Genomic DNA, 17261 nt, shown 5'->3' on the forward strand with positions numbered 1-17261 from the left:
CCGCTGCACACGGGTTCAAACAAACATGTCGTTCACCACGGAAACGCTAGTTAAACTATAAGAAATGATTTGAGATTGAAGGTGTCCCTCGTAAAGTGAGAGTGGAGGATTTCCTACACGCACAGGAAGTGGTTAACCAATCACAACAGAGTGGGCAGGGTGACCAATCAGAGCAGACTGGGCATTATCAGGGGGGGGGGGGCCTTAAAGAGACAGGAGCTAAAACCAAGTGTTTGAGACAGAGGCTGAAAAGAGGAGCTGCAGCAATAGACAGTCTGAGGAAAGTGATGTTTTCTGAACATTAAACATTTTAAAGTCACAACACTAATTAAAATGATCAAACTGAATATGAGCAGAATATGTCTCCTTTAACAAATACACATGTTTAAACAAAACAAGAAAATGAAAGTGTAAAAACAAATGACTTCTATAGGATATATCTCTGTTTATGATGTTTTGTGGTGTTAGTGAGGATAATGGTCCTGAATGAAGAGCTGCTCACCTCGGGGCAGATCTGTTAAAGTTGACAGAAGCGTACACAACCTCCTCCACCTCCTTGTGTTTGCTGGGTTCAGCCGATCCGACGTTGGAGTAGATGGGATCCGTCTGACTCTTCATGAAGTGGACACTGGCATAGTGAAGGTCACAGTTTTCCTCAGACTGATTGGGTAGACGCTGCAAACACAAATTTGCTTTTTAATCTTGTACATGTGGCAGTATGGACAACGTTAGAGTCCAACTATAGCAGCTATTGATTTATTTAAAGCGCCTCCTTCTACACCAGACGTGTTTCAAGGACAGGAAACATGTGTTTCTACTAAAAACCAAAAGGAGGAAAGGTCTTCAGTTTGAATTCCAAACACGAACACTACAAACTTCTCACTTAGTGTGTATGTGAGCCACTTGTGTGCACTTTCACATCGGTTGTGTCCAGATAAGACTACATCTGGGAGCTGGATGTTCACGTACTGCAGCCAAGTTTGTTCGAAACAAGTTGTGTAACATCATTTAATTAGAGGTCGAGCTACACACAATATAATCCCTAGACCCCAAAACTATCTGTCAGCAAATCATTGATAAAAACTCTTTTAGCACTATATTTTGGGTGTATAGTGTGTATCATTTAATTGTATAACACTTTAATACAACTGCAGGTCTACAGACACAGAGGCACTTAAAAAAAGAAAAGTCAGGCTCACAGGAACTAGAAGGAGGGAGAAGGAAGGGGGATAGGCCACACCCCCTTAACTCCCTTCTTTCTCTCAGCCTTGTTCCGACCAGCAACGAGTACACAACTCTCCGTCTCGCCGATGCACCGCGCCCTACTCACCGACACTCAATGCCACACAGCGCTATCTCTCCAAACTCGTAACACAATTACCTCAAATTCACGTCAAAGGGCAACATACTCACTAAATACAGATATGAAAGAACACGACTGCTCTGTGGATCAACCTTTAATTATAGAGCTGCATCCACACGCAGCCAACACTGACTTTATTTGTCCCAACAACACAGACTACGAACAGCAGTCTCACACACACTTAGTCTCAGACAGAACAACGCAAAATCAAGGTGTTACACAGCCACACCCAATGGTGATCTGCTCCACATTACAGTGCTCCACACTAAAGATATTTGAACCAATCAACACAATCTTTCACAAACTTTGACAAGATTTAAAGCAGCACATGTTACAAATCAACAAACGTAGAGCAGCATCAAGTGTCATAGTTCAGCAAAAACTGTTGAACAAACCGCATAGCACAGAAAATTATAACACTCAGCAATTTGCTGAAATGGATAGATTACCAGAAGGAAGTTCAAACACCAGATGATTGTTTTTACAATGGCAATTTTGACTGTGATTTTAATAACTAGTTTTTAATCTTCACATGACAGAGAAAAGGGTTTGACGTGAGAAATAGTGGCGTTTGAAAGGATTGGACGCTGAACTGTGTGTCTCACCTGCTCACTGTGGTCAAGTCTGTCCCCAGGATCAGCAGATTGCTGAGAGTTTCTCTTTCTTCTGATCAATTGAACCAAATAACAAACAATATACATAATAATTGAGTTGATTTAATTTAACAGGACAGATTTTCAGGAACTCATCGTACAAAGCTTTAGTGGAACAGATTTGCTCACCTGATCAGTAGGAACACGGAGAGGAGAGTCACAGCGAGGAAAACTGCAGCGGCTGATCCAATGAGTGCTGATCTCCATGACGATACTTAAAGGTGCAGGACGAAACATTTACAAAAACAACTTTTCTCGATGTTCTGACTGAATATAAAGACAGTTTCTTTTCTAATAAAAAAAGTGAAGAGTTCTGAGTTCTCTGAGTGGCCTGTTTGTGGGCGTGTCTCTTAAAATGTTAATGAGCCACTGCTCCCCCTGCTGGGAGGTGTATGTGTGACATGTGCACAGGAGCAGGGTTTTGTTTTCACCACTGTCTGTCTGCTGAGAGCTGTTTGCTCGTCACGTGAATGTGCACAGTGAAGGAAATATCTTTCCAGTTTACTGAGGATGGTGAAAGCTTTATGGATGTTTTAACTGACGCTGGGTGGATTCCTCTTTGTGCTGCTGATGGTCTGACTGTGAATATTTATGGGGCAGAAGTCAAACGACCCATATCTGCACATTTAAAATGTAAAGGACAAAGAATGGCTAAAGTCAATACACAGCTCCAGAACCTTTAAAGGTGTTAGGACTTCACATGACTCACCTGCTGCAACAGTCAGATGTAAGGTGGCCTTACTACGTCCTCGTGTGTTCTGGGCCTCACACTGATAATTTCCACAATGTTCAGCTGTGATATCAGTGATGGTGAAGATTTGTCCTGATGCTTTTGGTGAGTCCTCGTCCTCCTTGGACCAGGTGTAATGAGCTGCTGGGTTAGCATCACTGCTGCAGGTCAGAGTCACCGAGCTGCCCTCCATGATCTCACCAGAGGGACTCACTGACACAGAGGGAGGCTTTGGAGCATCTGGTGTAAAACATGCAAGATCATGAAATCAACTCAGAAATATTCAATAACCAAAGTGAAGAACTTTCAATCTCTGTTTAAGTGCTACTTAAATATAGATGATCATTATTAACCCGGGGCGCCAGCACAGACAGAAGCAGGTACTGAGGGTTTTGTTTTCAGCCCGTGTGTGTGAATGTACAAAATAACTCAACACATGAACCAAACTTACTGAATATTATCGTGAATATTAACTTTTGCAGCTGATCGTTCAAAGGTCAGAGGTCAAGATGAGCAAAGATTTGACCCAAAAGACACATTTTCCAAGATATTTCCACAAATAGCAGAGAGACTAAATCATATACTGATCAGAACATTATTCCCCATCATATAATGGATAGATGACTTATAAGTAATGTCACAAAGAAGTTAGAGATTTACATCATGCATCCTTAAAACTGCCTATCTGCTGTATTCCTGCCTCTAATAGGACTATAGAGACGACCTGAAGCTTATATACACTGAAAAATAATCTATGATCATATGGTGGGAATGTCGTCACTATGAGTTTAGAAAATGACGTCATATAGTGTAGCTATGCAACAACAGATGTTTTCACCCGAGTCCGTTTGTTTATTGGTTGTTGATTTTAAGCAAGATTACACAAAAACTACTGAGTCGATTAGCATGAAACTTGGAGGTAGGATGAGGTACGGGTCAGGGAAGAACTCAGTAGAGATTGGTGTGAATCCAGATAAGGGGGCGGACCCAGGAACTTTCTGTAAGATTACGAGACAGTGCTGGGTTTCATGGATATGTGGATGTTTTCTACTCACACTGGACGTCTAAGTGTAGAGACGTGGAGTTGATCCGTCCGTACTGATTCTCAGACTTGCAGGAGTAGACCCCGCTGTCCCCAGAGCTGATGGAGGAGAGACGATAAACGCCCTCTGGTCCTTGAAGCAGAGTTCGGTCCTCCTTGGACCAGGTGTAATTAGCTGCTGGGTTAGCATCACTGCTGCAGGTCAGAGTCACCGAGCTGCCCTCCATGATCTCACCAGAGGGACTCACTGACACAGAGGGAGGCTTTGGAGCGTCTGTATGTGTGAAAACAGAATGATGATAACAGATGACAGACATTGTGTTTAACATTTGGGGACATATATGATATGATGTGTTAAAGTCAAAGGTGCTCAGGTGAGTGGAGGCACTGAGTTACAACAGCAAGGTTGTTAAACTGACACAGGTAAATTCTTCTTGTTGTTAAGTGAGAGTTTTTTTTCAATGATTTCCTGTTGCACTACTGTTTCCAGACTCCCCTGAATGTCCACAGATTTCCAAACCATAGTCCAGTTTGTAACGTGGACTTAAACGTGACATATTATGACCCTTTTCCACAATTAGACAGAGTTTCTTCCTAATAAAACGTGTGAAGAGTCCTGTTCAGAGTGGCCTGTTTGTCGGCGTGTCTCTTAAACTGTTAATGAGCCACTGCTCCCCCTGCTGGGAGGTGTATGTGTGACGTGTGCACAGGAGCAGGGTTTTGTTTTCACCACTGTCTGTCTGCTGAGAGCTGTTTGCTCGTCACGTGAATGTGCACAGTGAAGGAAATATCTTTCAAGTTTACTGAGGATGGTGAAAGCTTTATGGATGTTTTAACAGACGCTGGGTGGATTCCTCTTTGTGCTGCTCATGGTCTGACTGTGAATATTTATGGGGGAGAAGTCAAACGACCCATATCTGCACACATTTAAAATGTAAAGGACAAAGAATGGGACAGATTCAATATCTCTTCACTTAATAACCTGTGTTTCACTCACATGTCACAGTAATAGAGATGTTTGCTGAACTCCTTCCCAGCTCATTCTCAGCTGTGCAGTAATACTCTCCAGAGTCTGACGACCGGATGGAGCTGAGGACAAATTGTGTCTCTTCACTGAGAGGTGGAACTTGTTTATCTCCACTTCTCTTGTACCAGGTGTATTTAGCTACTGGGTTAGCATCACTGCTGCAGGTCAGAGTCACTGAGCTGCCCTCCATGATCTCACCAGAGGGACTCACTGACACAGTGGGAACCTTTGGAGCATCTGAAGGATAGTTTATATTAACAAACAGGATGAGAATACAATCAAAACACTGTCTGTATTATTTGTTAAAAGTTTAAATTTAAATTATTTCCACATTATCGTAGCTTCATGAGGAGGAGTAAACTCACACAATGTAGGAGAAGTGAAACGCTCATGTCCTTCTATAGCACAGTGATAGCTGTCTTCAGCATTAACGTGTTGGAGGTGAAAGTATTTTTTTCGTCCAACAAGTTTATTGTTATTGTACCAAACGTAGGAAAGATGATCAGGGAGCTGACACCTGCTGTGACAGGTCAGCTCTGTCCAGGTAGAATATGGATTGGCTGTTGATCTCCTCACATGTACCTGGAGCTGAGGGTCTGTGAACAAACATGTTATTTTATTTCAACATACACACTAACATTTCAAACTGACTCTAATGTAAATGTTACCTGTGACAGACAGAGTGACTCCAGCTGAACCAGTAAAACTCCCAGTAGGTTGGTTTGTTGTGAACCTGAACTTGTACACAGCTGAGTCGCTCTCTCTCAGGTTAGAGATTCTCAGAGTGCACTTGTTGTTTTCACAGAGATACTCCACACGACCTGAATACTTCGGATCAGGCCTTAGATCAACGTGAATCCCATTACTCTCTTGAATGAACCAGAAAGCTTTCTGAACTGTAGTATCAAGGTAATCCAACCTGGATGGGTATGTGTAGGTACAGGTAATGTCCACTGTTGATCCTCTGAAGGCACAGATCTCAGTAGAAGTGTAACTCACACCCCAGCCATTCTGACTCCTTACCACTGTAACACAGAGCACATCAGAGAATCAGAAGATAAACTTATACATTTATAAAACTAACTCCATGTATTTTCTCTGGTGAATCACCAGTCGGCAGGTTTTCATTTTAAGATGATGACGATGCCAAGATGAGGAAACTTTCAGTTCACAAAAAACACAGGGAAGTGCCCTTTAGACTTCAGAGTGAGGGAGAAACACACTGTTGGAGGTGAGGAACATGAGGGACCTTGTAGAAGTTGCTCTTATAATGGAGCAAACTGGCCAATATGGAGGAAATGATCTGTATCTTTTATGCAGAGTCGACCAAAGATGGACGACACGTCTCCACTTCCTCCCACTCTCCAGAAATGAAGCCAAAATATCCTGGATACCAACGCTGCCATCTTTCACATTTGGAACCACAGTCTGCACAGTAGTGATCTGGAGATGGAGCCAGAGTATCAAGGTCCCGCCCATACATGAGCTCGACCAATCCTGAGTCAGCTTCAGCTGTCAATCATGATGTTGAATCTAATTTTCATTTCATCAAATAACTAATTAAAACCAAACTTATGAGAAACATGAACAATAGAGTGTGATAAGAACGACCTAAAATGACACAAACCATCTTTGAGAAAAATGTATTTGAATTTTTAGATTGGTCCATGTCCTTCCCACTAACATGGAGGAGACAGGATGTATGTTCTATACTGCAGCCAGCCACCAGGGGGCGATCACAATGCTTTGGCTTCACTTCTGGGGAGCAGTCATGTCTTCAATCTTTATTTACACAAGCAGAATACTAGTACTAGTACTACACTAGTTTGTCAGTACTGACAGTAGTATCCCAAGAGTTCAATGTGCCCATGCAGACAAAAGTATTTAAAGACACATGAAGTTATGGTACAATGCATTATCTCAAATACTCCAGCAGATGGTGCTGTTAGTGAAATACTGTAGATTAAACTCACACATTGACGGAGAGCGGAAATCCTCGTGTCCTTTAACAGCACAGGAAACTCTGTCTGTACGACGAAAATAATCTGAATAAGATGCTCCTTCAATCTCCTTCTGTTGATTCTTGTACCAGACGTAGTTCAGATGATCAGGAAGACGACAACTGCTCTGACACCTGAGCTCTGCCCGGTTATAATAGTCAGACTTCACTGATGTGCTCACCTGCACATGCAAATCTGTGTGTGAGAATAAGGAATTCATTTTAGTCCAAACTGACAACACACACATGCATATAAAAGTGCACAGACACACTCAAGTGAACCAAACAAGATGTAGGAAATAAATGAATGAATGTTCAGATGTAAATGTTACCTGTGACAGACAGAGTGACTCCAGCTGAACCAGTAAAACTCCCAGTAGGTTGGTTTGTTGTGAACCTGAACTTGTACACAGCTGAGTCGCTCTCTCTCAGGTTAGAGATTCTCAGAGTGCACTTGTTGTTTCCACAGAGATACTCCACACGACCTGAATACTCCGGATCAGTCCTTAGATCAACGTGAATCCCATTACTCTCTTGAATGAACCAGAAAGTTTCCTGAACTGTAGTATCATGGTTATTAAATGTGGATGGGTATGTGTAGGTACAGGTAATGTCCACTGTTGATCCTCTGACGGCACAGACCTCAGTAGAAGTGTAACTCACATCCCAGCCATTCTCACACTGTACCACTGTAACACAGAGAATCAGATTCATAACGACACCAGAGAACACTTAGTTTACTTTTTACTTTCTGTAGAAAAGAAACACATTTCCATGAGCAGCATTCCATAGCATTTCAACTGATGACTCCACACACTGATGACAATTCCTGCATCGAGAGGAGAGGAACTCAGTCATGATGATAATCATAATCATAATCATAATCATAATCATAATAATATTTCAGACTCTCGTCGAGAGAAAACTTGATCTGCCTGAATTTTTCAAAACAAAGATACAAAATAATACTGATGATAATTTCTTCATATATTTTCTTTCTGCATCACTTTACAGGTGGTGATCTGAAAATGAATGAATGGTTCATTTATATTTTTACTTTCTTTCTCAAACTCACTTCAGGTGAATCAGAAGTCCGAGTGTAAAATAGAGTGAAACATGAATGTAGACGTACAGTACCTGTCACAGTGAGAAGAAGGACAACAAATCCACTCGCTGCTGCAGTTACACTCATAGTAGCTGCTGCTCTCGTCTGTGACTTCAAACAATAAAAACGTCCACAGATAAATAATGTGCACAAGATGAAACTCAGTCACATCACAGACACGTCTACCTACAACACAGAAGAGTCTGAGAATAAAGACAGATTCTGTCAGAGAAAGATAAAGTCAAACTGTTAAACACACCCAACTTCCTTCCTCTTTCCACTTACGTGCTTGCTGAGACTGATGGTGTTAGATTAAACCTGAAACAAAGAAGTAACTTGTGTTTTATACAAACTGTGAATTTCTTCATTTTACAGAGTGTTAGAAACGACTTTAGTGGCTGTTCCCACCAAACCTGAATCATCCTCAACTAAAGCTGTAAGCAGCGTTGAACAGGCCTGCCCCCCCTCAATCCAGCCAGTTGACGCAGCGGTTTACTTTTCTCAACCGTCCGACACTGCACGATTGAGAAAGATGTTAATTCCGGCGTGGAGTGTGCAGCTGTGTACATGCTTCCTGTGTCCACTATGTGGCACCGGAGAACACACCCTGCACGCACTATGCTGCTGTATATCAAGAGTAGAACACGCCATGAACATTCCTTGTAAACTGAAGGGTAATTAACACAAGGGTTACTTCCAGTGACCAGTAGGTGGCACAATGACTGTTACTGAATATGAATGATTTTAAAAAATTAACACTTGAAGATGCACCAGTGTGAGAAGAACTACCAAGAATGACAGGCACCATCTTTGAGAAAAAGGTATTTGATTTGTAGACAGACATTTTTTTGTTTGGTCCATGTCCCATCCACTGACATGGAAGAGGCCGGGTTTATGACAAATACTGCAGCCAGCCACCAGGGGGTGACAGATATCATTTGGCTTCACTTTGGGGGTAGCTGTCATGTTGTCCATCTTTATATTCAGTATCAAACGTGACGTTTAGTGAAGATTAGACGTTGTAAATTTGAGTTAAAACTAATTCCTGTTTCATGGTGAAACATCAAAGTTTGACATGTCACCATGGAAACGTGAATATATAACATGAAGCTTTTTTGTGTTCCTGGATGAGCGGGTGTCACTTCTGTAACAATCTCCTGTTAAATCTTCAAAATGTACTGATGTACTTTAATCGTCCAGAAACATTATTAGCAATAAACTTGTTGACCTAGTTTTTATGTCAAGTGCTTCATGATTCTCAGCTGATGACCTCAATAGTCCTTTAAATATTATTATGGAACAATTCTTCATTAGATTTATAAATACGACAAGACCTATATATTTGTTGACTTGTGTACTTACATTATCCAAAATATTGTTGTTGAAACCCCCCTCCAGAAAATGAATATTGGTCACTCCCATTGATTGTTATAAAATCTTTTAGCTGTTCTAATATTAGTTACAGCTAATTACAATTTATAATATTTAGAAGTTAATCTTCTTGTTATTTGTAACATTTTGACAGTAACATACATTACGGTTAGCGTTAGCCTAACCTGAGGCTAACTCTACACCTGGTTGAGCCTGGGAAATATTTTCAATTATGGGAGAAGAAGAACAACTTTCTTATCTTTACCTTTCGTGGCTTCCAAAGTGAGAAGTGAGAGAATTTGTAATCTGGGTTAACCAACCCATCAAGAAAGAAAACAAACCTTTACAAACACTGCACATGTCTATATGTTTTATTTCTTCTGGTTCCGTGATGCTGTAAAATCCACATATAAACAACAGATTCATGTTGTGTTTCTTCAGTGTTTGGTGACTGTGCTGTACACTGCAGATGAATCGTCCCCCTCTTCTTCACGTCTTGTTCTGTGAAGGGCAGAATAAACCACTCACACCCACAGTTTTTAACCTCAATAAGTGTAGTAATGAAAATGTTCACGTGTGGAGCTGCTCACCCTGTTGCACTGTCAAATCGAACAGCGCTGTATTCAGCCTCCTCCTCCTTGTCTTCCTCAGTTTCTCTCTGGGGTTGAACTCAACCTATGTTGCAGTAGATGGCATCTGCCCGGTTCTGGGTGAAGCAGACGCTGGCGTAGTGGACGTCATCGTGCGGCTCTGCTGGTCGTGTGTGTGCCGCAGCTGAAATCTGGTCGTACAGTAAAATACTAGCTGGGATCAGGCTGGAATCTGTGTCTTACACTTCAACTTTGTTGGGTATTGAGAGTTTCTCTTTGTTGTGGACCTGATCCTACTCTGCTGAATCAAACTGTGATGGCAGCAGTGATCTTGGAGCTTTCTGTTTTTCCCTGCTGGTCACCAGCTCATCTTCTTAACAGATGAACCCGGTGTCACCACCATGAAACATTCACTTTACATTTTACTCCCTAACTAGAATTACTGCCATTCGGTTGTGCGCCTCCTCCAGCCAGTGCAGTTTCAATATTCATACATTTATTTCTTGCCTCATATGAGACCATCATGACAAAATCCAATCTGTTCATCTTTGAGTCAAAGTTTCAAGAAATTCCTGAAAGGCAGATTTGAGATATCATGTTCAAAAGGCCCAGAACATGTTGGTGTGGCCACTGTGGCCTTGAGCTTTGACCAATCAGGTGCTCTGTCTTCTGGTCTCTCACCGCACTCATGTTGTTGTGTGAAGGACTTGTTTCTTCTAGATGGGAGGAAAGAAATAAATAGTTGGATGAACTAGAAAACTCCTCCAGAGAAATATTGAATGTGTGCCTAGTGCTTGACTGCTGGTTTCAGAGACTGTTTCAGTTTGAGAGAGAGAGAGAGTCAACCCCTAACCCACCTGCTAATCCTAACCAAGTTTCCTGCATATAAACCAGGTCAGTCTGTGTGGCTTTCCTCTAAAGACATTCCCTTGAAGTCAGTATCCAAGAAGTTAGCCCCTCGTTTCTTAGAACCATTTGTCATTGAAAAGGTAATCAACCCCTCTGCTGTCAGGTTGAAGCAGCCCAATATCGTCTTCCTCAGTCTTTCTCTGGGGTTGAACTTGAGCTATGTTGGAGCAGATGGCATCTGCCCGGTTCTGCGAGAAGCAGACGCTGGCGTAGTGGACGTCATGGTGCGGCTCTGCTGGTTGTGTGTGTGCCGCAGCTGAAATCTGGTCGTACAGTAAAATACTAGCTAGAGAGAGTCAACCCCTAACCCTAACCCTATCATGATCGAGAGGCCGAAAAACATGTTTTGTGAGGCCACTGTGACCTTGACCTTCAACCACCAAAACATCATCAGTTCATCTTTGAGTCCAAGTGATGAACATTTGTACCCGATTTGAAGAAACTCCCTCAAAGGGATCTTGAGATATTGCGTTCACAAGAATCAGACAACGAGACGACCTGAAAACAAGATGCCTGAGGTCACTGGGTGTCACCGGCACTGAGGCATAACAATATCTAGAAACTCAGAATAACATCACCTCTACGCAGAGCAGAGACTAAAGTGACATCTTCACAATAACTGTTTTGTCCAATCAATGATCCAAACTTCACAATGCAGGAAAACCCCAAACATTAGCACAATATAACACAAAGTGCTTTCCTGTAAATGTAGATGTACCTGACACAGAAAGAAGGAAGATGACAAAGCAACTCGCTGCTTCTCTCAAACCCATCGTTGCTTCACACGTCTCTGTGGTGGAGCCACATCAGCAGCTAGATTCCACCCTTGAGAAACGATGTTTGTCAGCCAGTCACGATGACAGATAGAAATCATAGATCAGTTAAGACCTTGGCTTCCTTCCTCTTTTCATCATTAACATGCACGAACGGACAAACACCAGTAAATCCCCTTGTTAAAATGAAGAAATGTTCTTTTATTTTGGAAATGATGCGTGAACTTATTAAAATATATTTCATGCAAATAACAGTGAGAGTAGTTTTGCAGCCTGACAGTGAATCTAACACTTTCTTTACTTTCTTGAGACTGGACTTTATAAATCATGTTGAATCTCTCGCGCCCTGAACGAGAGGCCATGGAAAATTATATTAAAGAGTCGTTAGCTGCTGGAATAATCTGCCAATCCTCTTCCCCTCGGTGCTGGTTTGTTCTTTGTCGAGAAGAAGGATAAGACTCTCCGGCCTTGCATTGACTTCCGTGACCTGAATAACATCACTATCAAGAACAAATACCCCCTTCCACTAATCAGCTCTGCTTTTGAACCCCTTCAGGGAGCCTCTGTCTTCTCAAAGCTGGACCTCCGCAATGCCTGCCATCTTGTGCGGATTCGGGATGGGGATGAATGGAAGACGGCTTTTAACACACCCCTAGAGCATTTTGAATATCTAGTTATGCCTTTTGGGTAGGCCAATGCTCCAGCTGTTTTTCAGGGACTGGTGATTGATGTCCTTCGTGAATTCCTGAACCGTTTTGTTTTTGTTTATTTAGATGACATCCTCATTTTCTCCAAAGACCTCAGTGAGCATGTGTCCCATGTCCGGCTAGTTCTCCAGAGACTACTAGAAAATAAGCTTTTTGTCAAAGCAGAGAAGTGCGAGTTTCACACCAGCTCTGTGAGTTCACTGGGGTACATCATCGAGGGTGGGCAGGTGAAGACGGACCCAGAAAAGATCAAAGCGGTATCTGAGTGGTCCACACCAACTACTCGCAAGAAATTGCAGAGTTTTCTTGGTTTTGCAAACTTCTATCGCAGATTCATCAAGGGTTTCAGTCAAGTGGCAGCTCCCCTCAGTAAACTAACTTCTTCCTCTGTGCAGTTTTCCTGGACACCGGAGGCAGAGGCAGCATATTGCAAGCTAAAGAATCTCTTCATCTCTGCTCCTGTGCTAGTTCAACCAGATCCCTCTCTGCAGTTTGTAGTGGAAGTGGATGCCTCGGATACTGGGGTAGGAGCAGTTCTATCCCAACATTCTGGTTCAGATCACAAGCTTCACCCATGTGCCTTTTATTCTCGTTGCTTGTCACCTGCTGAAAGGTGTCCACTTCAGGTTCCTAACCGTCCCTAGTCACACATCACCTTGGATTTTGTCACTGGTATGCCTCCCTCACAAGGTAACACAGTTGTTCTTACCATTGTGGATCGATTTTCCAAGGCTGTCCATTTTCATGCCCTGCCCAAGTTACCATCTGCTCAGGAGACTGCTAACCTATTAACTGACCATGTTTTCCGTCTACACGGCATACCAGCTGACATCGTTTCTGACAGGGGTCCCCAGTTCACCTCTCATGTGTGGAAGGCATTTTGCCAGGCCCTTGGAGCCAAGGTCAGCCTATCGTCAGGATTCCAACCACAGACCAATGGACAAACAGAAAGGGCTAATCAGGACCTGGAGTCCGCCTTGCGTTGCGTCTCAGCACTCAACCATTCAACCTGGAGTTCTCACCTGACCTGGATTGAATATGCCCATAATTCCTTAACCAACGCAGCCACAGGTATGTCCCCTTTTGAGGCTTCTCTGGGTTATCAACCACCTGTTTCCCTCCCAGGAGAGCGATTTGGCTGTACCCTCTGTTCAGCATCACCTTCGTCGCTGTAGGAAAGTCTGGAATGACACCCGCTCAGCTCTCCTTCGCTCTGTGGAAGCCAACAAACGCCTCGCTGAAAGACGTAGGATTCCTGCTCCTGCATATAAGCCAGGTCAGTCTGTGTGGCTTTCCTCCAAAGACATTCCCTTGAAGTCAGTATCCAAGAAGTTAGCCCCTCGTTTCATTGGACCATTTGTCATTGAAAAGGTAATCAATCCCTCTGCTGTCAGGTTGAAGCAGCCCAATATCGTCTTCCTCAGTATTTCTCTGGGGTTGAACTTGAGCTATGTTGGAGTAGATGGCATCTGCCCGGTTCTGGGTGAAGCAGACGCTGGCGTAGTGGACGTCATGGTGCGGCTCTGCTGGTTGTGTGTGTGCCGCAGCTGAAATCTGGTCGTACAGTAAAATACTAGCTGGAGAGAGTCAACCCCTAACCCTAACCCTATCATGATCGAGAGGCCGAAAAACATGTTTTGTGAGGCCACTGTGACCTTGACCTTCAACCACCAAAACATCATCAGTTCATCTTTGAGTCCAAGTGATGAACATTTGTACCCGATTTGAAGAAACTCCCTCAAAGGGATCTTGAGATATTGCGTTCACAAGAATCAGACAACGAGACGACCTGAAAACAAGATGCCTGAGGTCACTGGGTGTCACCGGCACTGAGGCATAACAATATCTAGAAACTCAGAATAACATCACCTCTACGCAGAGCAGAGACTAAAGTGACATCTTCACAATAACTGTTTTGTCCAATCAATGATCCAAACTTCACAATTACTCAAAATAATTTAAAAGAAATGCAGGAAAACCCCAAACATTAAGAAGCTGGAACCATGAGAAAGACTGGAACAATTATTCAAACACTTTTCATACAAACACGATATAACACAAAGTGCTTTCCTGTAAATGTAGATGTACCTGACACAGAAAGAAGGAAGATGACAAAGCAACTCGCTGCTTCTCTCAAACCCATCGTTGCTTCACACGTCTCTGTGGTGGAGCCACATCAGCAGCTAGATTCCACCCTTGAGAAACGATGTTTGTCAGCCAGTCACGATGACAGATAGAAATCATAGATCAGTTAAGACCTTGGCTTCCTTCCTCTTTACATCATTAACATGCATGAACGGAAAAACACCAGTAAATCCTCTTGTTAAAATGAAGAAATGTTCTTTTATTTTGGAAATGATGCGTGAACTTATTAAAATATATTTCATGCAAATAACAGTGAGAGTAGTTTTGCAGCCTGACAGTGAATCCAACACTTTCTTTACTTTCTTGAGACTGGACTTTAAAAATCATGTTGAATCTCTCGCGCCCTGAACGAGAGGCCATGGAAAATTATATTAAAGAGTCGTTAGCTGCTGGAATCTGCCAATCCTCTTCCATTCGGTGCTGGTTTGTTCTTTGTCGAGAAGAAGGATAAGACTCTCCGGCCTTGCATTGACTTCCGTGACCTGAATAACATCACTATCAAGAACAAATACCCCCTTCCACTAATCAGCTCTGCTTTTGAACCCCTTCAGGGAGCCTCTGTCTTCTCAAAGCTGGACCTCCGCAATGCCTGCCATCTTGTGCGGATTTGGGATGGGGATGAATGGAAGACGGCTTTTAACACACCCCTAAAGCATTTTTAATATCTAGTTATGCCTTTTGGGTAGACTAATGCTCCAGCTGTTTTTCAGGGACTGGTGATTGATGTCCTTCGTGAATTCCTGAACCGTTTTGTTTTTGTTTATTTAGATGACATCCTCATTTTCTCCAAAGACCTCAGTGAGCATGTGTCCCATGTCCGGCTAGTTCTCCAGAGACTACTAGAAAATAAGCTTTTTGTCAAAGCAGAGAAGTGCGAGTTTCACACCAGCTCTGTGAGTTCACTGGGGTACATCATCGAGGGTGGGCAGGTGAAGACGGACCCAGAAAAGATCAAAGCGGTATCTGACTGGTCCACACCCACTACTCGCAAGAAATTGCAGAGTTTTCTTGGTTTTGCAAACTTGTATCGCAGATTCATCAAGGGTTTCAGTCAAGTGGCATCTCCCCTCACTAAACTAACTTCTTCCTCTGTGCAGTTTCCCTGGACACCGGAGGCAGAGGAAGCATATTGCAAGCTAAAGAATCTCTTCATCTCTGCTCCTGTGCTAGTTCAACCAGATCCCTCTCTGCAGTTTGTAGTGGAAGTGGATGCCTCGGATACTTGGGTAGGAGCAGTTCTATCCCAACGTTCTGGTTCAGTTCACAAGCTTCACCCATGTGCCTTTTATTCTCGTTGCTTGTCACCTGCTGAAAGGTGTCCACTTCAGGTTCCTAACCGTCCCTAGTCACACATCACCTTGGATTTTGTCACTGGTATGCCTCCCTCACAAGGTAACACAGTTGTTCTTACCATTGTGGATCGATTTTCCAAGGCTGTCCATTTTCATGCCCTGCCCAAGTTACCATCTGCTCAGGAGACTGCTAACCTATTAACTGACCATGTTTTCCGTCTACACGGCATACCAGCTGACATCGTTTCTGACAGGGGTCCCCAGTTCACCTCTCATGTGTGGAAGGCATTTTGCCAGGCCCTTGGAGCCAAGGTCAGCCTATCGTCAGGATTCCAACCACAGACTAATGGACAAACAGAAAGGGCTAATCAGGACCTGGAGTCCGCCTTGTTTTGTGAGGCCACTGTGACCTTGACCTTCAGTTCATCTTTGAGTCCAAGTGATGAACATTTGTACCAAATTTGAAGAAATTCCCTCAAAGGGATCTTGAGATATTGCGTTCACAAGAATCAGACAACGAGACGACCTGAAAACAAGATGCCTGAGGTCACTGGGTGTCACCGGCACTGAAGCATAAAAATATCTAGAAACTCAGAATAACATCACCTCTACGCAGAGCAGAGACTAAAGTGACATCTTCACAATAACTGTTTTGTCCAATCAATGATCCAAACTTCACAATTACTCAAAATAATTTAAAAGAAATGCAGGAAAACCCCAAACATTAAGAAGCTGGAACCACGAGAAAGACTGGAACAATTATTCAAACACTTTTCATACAAACACGATATAACACAAAGTGCTTTCCTGTAAATGTAGATGTACCTGACACAGAAAGAAGGAAGATGACAAAGCAACTCGCTGCTTCTCTCAAACCCATCGTTGCTTCACACGTCTCTGTGGTGCAGCCACATCAGCAGCTAGATTCCACCCTTGAGAAACGATGTTTGTCAGCCAGTCACGATGACAGATAGAAATCATAGATCAGTTAAGACCTTGGCTTCCTTCCTCTTTACATCATTAACATGCAGGAACGGACAAACACCAGTAAATCCCCTCGTTAAAATGAAGAACTTATTAAAATATATTTCATGCAAATAACAGTGAGAGTAGTTCTGCAGCCTGACAGTGAATCTAACACTTTCTTTACTTTCTTGAGACTGGACTTAAAAAAACATGTTGAATTATTCTTTCTTTTAACCTCATTTTAGAAGTCAGTTCCTGTTTATTTACAGCTCCAGTCCATATGAAGACTGGGTCATAACAATACATTGTAAAAGGTCATAATTATGCAAACTTACATTACTTTATTGTTCTTTACTCATTTCTCACGAGGATTCAACTCATGTGAGTCAAACTTGTTTTGTCTGATACACGTGTAAAACTGTTCACTTGTGTAGACTGGACTTCATGAGCTCATGCACGGGTGCACGTGAGCAGTAGAGCGACACAGGAACCATCGACTGTTGGGTTAGATGGGCGGAGCCTCCCACTGTGCTCTGGTTGTGTGTGTATTGGAAAAAAGTGGAAGTGGATGCCTCGGATACTGGGGTAG

General features: G+C 42.8%; 1 protein-coding gene and 1 long non-coding RNA gene across 4 annotated transcripts in view; one reads left to right on the top strand and one right to left on the bottom strand.

Moving 5' to 3' along the window:
* The window catches only part of LOC117754516 (hemicentin-2-like), a 541775-nt gene that overhangs the window by 438970 nt on the left and 85544 nt on the right, over positions 1 to 17261 (top strand). The gene's annotated exons all lie outside the window — the stretch shown is intronic.
* The window catches only part of LOC117758599, a 34315-nt gene continuing 26518 nt past the window's right edge, over positions 9465 to 17261 (bottom strand). Inside the window, exons 3-5 of one of the 3 annotated variants that reach the window (XR_004613341.1) lie at positions 9881 to 10071; positions 9632 to 9791; positions 9465 to 9475 (exon numbers count right to left, since the gene is read on the bottom strand). This is a non-coding gene — a long non-coding RNA (uncharacterized LOC117758599). Of the gene's footprint in view, positions 9476 to 9631; positions 9792 to 9880; positions 10072 to 11507; positions 11625 to 17261 lie in introns of those variants that run through there. The other 2 variants (XR_004613324.1, XR_004613330.1) reach the window with 2 other exon arrangements.

The sequence above is a fragment of the Hippoglossus hippoglossus genome, chromosome 1, assembly GCF_009819705.1.
Source record: "Hippoglossus hippoglossus isolate fHipHip1 chromosome 1, fHipHip1.pri, whole genome shotgun sequence".
Lineage (NCBI taxonomy): Eukaryota > Metazoa > Chordata > Actinopteri > Pleuronectiformes > Pleuronectidae > Hippoglossus > Hippoglossus hippoglossus.